General features: G+C 30.6%; 1 pseudogene across 1 annotated transcript; it reads right to left on the minus strand.

Annotated features, from left to right (window-relative positions):
• Nucleotides 1-3,627: 3,627 nt before the first annotated feature.
• LOC111311016 (zinc finger protein ZAT5 pseudogene) lies at nt 3,628-5,150 on the minus strand (annotated as a pseudogene). Its single transcript, XR_016341322.1, has 2 exons — nt 4,768-5,150; nt 3,628-4,620 (listed from the first exon to the last, which is right to left on the minus strand). The product of XR_016341322.1 is annotated as a zinc finger protein ZAT5 pseudogene (transcript).
• Between the last annotated feature and the right edge of the window lie 850 nt (nt 5,151-6,000).

The following is a 6,000-nucleotide window of genomic DNA, read 5'->3' on the forward strand; positions in this document are numbered from 1 at the left end:
ATTTAGTTTATATTAATAAATTATTCATTATTTTTTAGTTTTATTCTTGAGTTTGAGTTAATAAATTATTTAACAACATTTATTTAATATTTTAATAAAAATTATCATTAAAATTTTAATTAATTTTATAATGAATATATTAAATGGTTGAATATATTAAAAATTTTATTACTCAAATAGCTAATAAAATATTTCTTTTAAGTATTTTAATAGATTTTTATTTTTTTATAAAAAGTTAACCTATTTGTTATTACATAAATTAACTTACTTGGGAGAAAAGATTTTTTGGTTAAAAAGATAGAATTTTTTTTTACCTAGGCAATAAAAAAAATTAGGAGATGTATGCTAAAAAATAAAGCCAATATATTTAATATCTAATTCACAATGTTATGATTTTAATCAAATTGTATTCCAATTACTTAAATATATTATAAGTCGAATTTGAATATAAAAATATAAATTCAGTCGAATTTGAATGAGTTTTAAATATTAAATTTTGAATTGAGTTGAATTTAAATCTAACACTAAGTCTCTACTTAATTACACTTTTGGAATAATTTTTTTTTATAGCCATTCAGTAACAATTTTTATGAATAACATAAAACTAGTAGTAGTATTTGCTTTAAAAGAGAAATAAGGATTTTGTTTTAGGATATTATTGATAACCTTTCAAAATAAATATCCAATTATGTGTAGAGATGTTAATAGATAAGGTTGAGCATTTTTTATCTTCATTCTTAAATTTTTATATTATATCAACGAATATTTTAATTTATCTCTATCTTCATTCTCATGGATATTTAATAGTTTTGGATAATTTTTATAACCATAGTTTAAAAAAAAAATTAAAAACTAAAATTTATTTTTTTAGTTTTTTTTTGTTTTGTATATTTAGATAATTTTTTATAAATATATATATTAATATGTATTTTTTCAATAAAAATATTAATTTTAATTAATTTAAAATAATAATTTATATTATTTAATAAAAATCTATTTATTAAATATATATATATAAATATATATATATATAGGGACAGATATGTGACCAATATTATATTATCCATCCCTATTTTCATCTTCGTATCTAATAAAAATTAAGAATCATACTTATCATCATCCTCATACCCATAATATAATACTTATTTTTTTCTTTGTTTAAATAAAAAATTAAATTCCTCGAATAAGATTAACATCTCTAATTATGTGATATAATTATACCATTGTCAAATATAGTTCTTTCATCTTTTGAGTTTCATAAAAAGGAAAGAAACAAATTTTTTTTTTTTGAAACTAAGAAACAAATTTAAGTTTCTATTTATACTCAAATCAACTCTCGAATTTTATTAAAGAATTAAAAATATCTTTTAATTTTATTTACATGATGAAATTAAAATTATAAACTCTTATTCCCATGTAATTATAACGAGTGAAATTGAACCCAATTTTTTTTTTTTTTTAAAAAAAAGAGCTAATTCTCATTTTAATATTTTTCTCTAACCAAAAAAGAACCTTTTTTTTTCTAAAATTATTAACATATTAATTACTATGAATTATGCAGACTCTCATCTATATATACCAATTCAAAAGAGAAAACATCAAAGAATATCACAAGGAAAGTATGCATCAGTATCTGCAAACAAATTTATTTTTTCATTAATCCTGAAAAAGGGGAAAAGTAGGAACTAGTATAACTGGGATTTGTCTCTGCCCCACACTGGTCATGCCCATTGAACTTGATGGTGGCATGTTTGGACAAAAAGAAATGGTCAGAAAAGAAGCATATATATTAGTATTCTGTCCAGAATCCTGAATTCCTGATCCTTTGCACTTCAACCATATATATAGATTCCTAAAATTTCCTAACTATATTGACATTGCCACTGCTAGTGCCTGCTCCAGGGTGCAACTTGGTGGGACAGTGGCAGTAGATTCAGGCCTTTTTTTCCACCCCAAGACTACTTGTTTTAGTTGGAAAATTCTTATGTATATTCAACCAGGCATAATATACCAGGATGATTGAACTTTGCAAGCCTATCACATCTGCAGAAACTGATGTCCACTACAAACCCACACTTTCTATATGCTCCTCTTATTAATTGAGTGGCCACTGGCTAGCATGAAGAAAAAAGGCTTTTTGCCCTCAACAACCAACAAAAACGTTAAATACAATCTAATTTGTAGAGCTATGAATATTAAAGACTTTAGGATTGGGATTGGGCTATTTTTTTTTTAGATAACGTGAGTGTTGAGACCACTATACATATGCCAATGTCAAATGAAATGATCCCTTACTTCTCTCTGTTAACTCTCTCTCTCATGGATTTGGATGTCTTCAATCAAAGTCGGCGTGGCTTCTCAGTACTCATCAAATGTGCCCATTAGCCCCATTTAACAAGCTCTACAAAAATTTAAATAACCACTTTAATTCATTGTTTACTTCTCTCTTTCTTTCTCAAGAGGGGTTGCTATTTGCATGGAAAGTGGAACAAGACAAAAAGGAAAAACTAGGTATATATTGTAAGAGTTCGTTGTCATCTTTTGATCTTACCATGAAGTGGAATCCTTATATCCTTATTGATGATAACACGCACGTTCATATATTCACTTGAAGATAAGTATAAATATGGGCTTGAGAGATAAAGGCACTCTTTGCAGTGAAAACCTGCCATCCAGTCCTCAAGCTATAGAATGCAATCATGCTGCCTTTCATTTTGTAGGCTTTTGGGGTTTAATTTTCAACCATCTAATTTTGCGTCATTGCTAGCCTAGAGTAAGCTTAACTCAACATTGCTGACAACAGCAGGCCAGTTACTACTCAGTTTAGGCATAGATCTGTTACAGACAATTTACCTTTGAGGATGAAATTCTTAATTAAAAGTTTAGCTACTAAATCAAGCTGTTTTTAATGAATTAACAACATTTTTTTGTACTCGAAGTTATTAAAACTTAAACTTTAACTATAGAAATTAAAAGTTCAATACTCTACCATAACAAATCATGGAGCTGTCAAAAATGAATTAGCTACATAAGTGGCCAATTTGTTTTGTTCACATGGGGTTCAGTAGATTAGCAATGGTTTTAAAGCTGACTGTGAGAGTGTATGTAGTGTACTTTACCTAAATGCATAGGTGGATCCATAAAAGGAGGGAAGTTAGCAATCTTGCTCGGTTGCCTTCCATTTAATTTTTTTGCCATATTAATGAAACAGGTAGACAGAGACGGAGCTTTAGCTTTCTTGCAAACTAAACAAAAGAACCTAATCCACCACTTTCGGTTGTGGAATTGGTGGTGTCAAACTCATGCCAACCCCTCTTTCCTTCTCCTTTGCTCTTCTGATTACTCTTCTCTTTATTAATCCCTTTCTCTCTCTCTCTCTCTCTCTCTCTCTCTCTCTCTCTCTCTCTCTCTCTCTCTATCTCTATTTCATCACATGCTTCTCCAACTCATAAAGGAATAAAACAGGTCTTAGACCAAACAAAAAAAAAAAAAAAAGGAAAGAAAATGCAAACTATCTCCATACGGATCAAATGCTACCAAGAAAAAACAAAAGTTAACATACTTTGCCAAAGGAATTTTCAACTTCACTAACACGGAACAAGGCTAAATTTAAAAGAATTCAAAGAATGAACAATTATGAGTGATATTAGTGAGAAAATAATTAATGTTAATAATACACATTGAATTTTGGGTGATAGATACTCCCCCAAAAAATTATGATGGACTTGTGTTTCTAGTAATGGCAATCAACCAAAGAAGATGCCGAGAAGACCAGTAGCTTTTCCTTTGAAGCAAATGAAAGTTTAGGCTCCCTATGATGATCATCTTCCGGGGCTGGAAGATTAAGATCCAATTGCAGAACGGTTCTTGATTTCTTGGACTCTTCTGGTTCAGGACTGCTAATTCTTGTTCCAACACTCAAAGTTGTTGTAGCTGTTGTTGTTGCAGCATTAGTAAATGTCCTGTGCCTCCTCATATGACCTCCAAGAGCTTGTCCGGAAGAGAACTCAGCACCACATATCGAACACTCGTGAACTTTGGATTTGTTGCTATTGCCCAAAACAGCAGCCTTATTCGTTATTTGAAGCAAAAAGCTTGTGTTCATGTTATTGAACTGATCATGATCATCCTCTTTCACAAAAATCAGCCCTTTATTATTCTCTTCATTATTAATCTTGGGTTTCTTGTGGCTTGCTCTGTGTCCACCAAGCGCCTGGAATGAAGGGAAACACCGGTTACATGTCTTGCACTGGTGGACATATATCCCTGCCGTCTTGCTTGCTGTTGCCAAAGAAGCTGGTTCGGATGCTAATTTTCTTGTTTGACCTTGAGCCAAAAGTATTAAACAATTGGCCATGTCTTCTTCTTCTTCAGTGCTTTCTGCTAACTCAACAGATGTTGTTGGAGAAGCAACAGCTCGATCAAACCCCCTGGAATCATTACTATTTCTTCCACCTTCACCTCCACTTTCTCCTCCACTAGAAGTCGTCGTGCTTGAAGCCATCGCCAAAGTCAGAGGAGACAACGGCCTCGGACGCTTGGTACGTTTCCCTTTGATGATTTGCAACTGATCTTTACAAACAACAACTTCCTCCCGACCCTCCATCATCATCTCTAATTCTATCTTGGAGAGAAAAAACAAATGGATAATTGTATATAGGGTGATGAAAGCAAGAGAGAAGGGTGGGTGTCAATATATACAGAAAGAGATGTTAAATTCAGTGAAAGGGTTTCTATAAGGTAAGATCAGAGTTAAAAGAAGAAAACCTGTGGAACAGTTACCCTGGAATTTGCTTTGCCAGTATTGTGTTTCCAACCTTGGAAGTCATTAAGTATATATAGGGAAGAGAGAGGGAAAGGAAAGAGAAGATGCAATGTCAGAATGAGAAGGCGAGGAAACGAGTGAGATTCGGTTGGCTTTGAAGCAAACCCATTACTTTTTCCCAACGATTCCTTCTGGGAGGATTGGTTTGCAAGCCTGGAACCACAGAATTTGCGCCTCTCCACTCCTCCCTTTTTTTGCTCTCCTTTATTTGCTTTTCTTGCTTGGAGTTTATGTTAGTCCTCCTTAATACTTTTAGTAATTATCTGCTTTGTCATTTAACAGTGCTAGCTGTTTAACTGTATACAAACTTTAATTAGAAGTACAAGTCTGCCCAAAGCTAGCAATTTTTTTATATTTAAAATTATTCAAAATTAAATTTTCATCACTGATTCATTAAAATTAAGAGTTTAATATTGTATAACAAACCATGTCACCAACATTTTTGAATGGTTGTTTTGGTTACTTGTTAGGACTATCAAAGCTCCCCTTAACTAAATGTCTAAATTTAACTAATACTAATTAATGCCACTTTTATTTGCAAATTTAGACCCCTATTAGGATAAGCCTTTTCATAACATTAGAATTTGGCACACACCCACTAAGTGCGTGACAAAATTATTTTTAATTGTAATTTAGAGATATAATTTTAAAGTACAAGTAATGTAATTTTTAAGTGGATAATTACTTTTTATTAAGTGAAAAGATGCAAATATTTTTAATTTTATATTTATTAAAATAATTTTATTGTTTAGTTTTCATATACTTTTTTCTGATTGAATTGATATCACTTGATTTATGACACCAACTCAATCCAGGATTATATATATAATATAGATTAGTAGGTAAACTCCATTGTTTATCAAATTGAGGTTTTTTCTATCACGTTTAGGAACTGTTTTTTCAGTTAGTAATATCTTTTTGTCTTTAAAAAAACAACTAAAAAAAATTAAAAACCTCTCATTTCGATTTCAAATGAGATTTACAGGATGCCAAATGGTTATTTTTAACTTTAAAAAATATTTATTTTAATTATATAATAAATAAGTGCAATAACAAGAAAATTATTAATTATATAGGTTTTGCACTAATTGTATTGTGTTAAGCCACTTAATCAAGCAGTTTTATGTGCAGTTGACCCACCCAGGTTGTGAATTGTCAATTATACAGTAGGTTGC

Source organism: Durio zibethinus, chromosome 1 (assembly GCF_047325235.1).
Source record: "Durio zibethinus cultivar Kanyao isolate XHJ-2024 chromosome 1, ASM4732523v1, whole genome shotgun sequence".
Classification (NCBI taxonomy): Eukaryota; Viridiplantae; Streptophyta; class Magnoliopsida; order Malvales; family Malvaceae; genus Durio; species Durio zibethinus.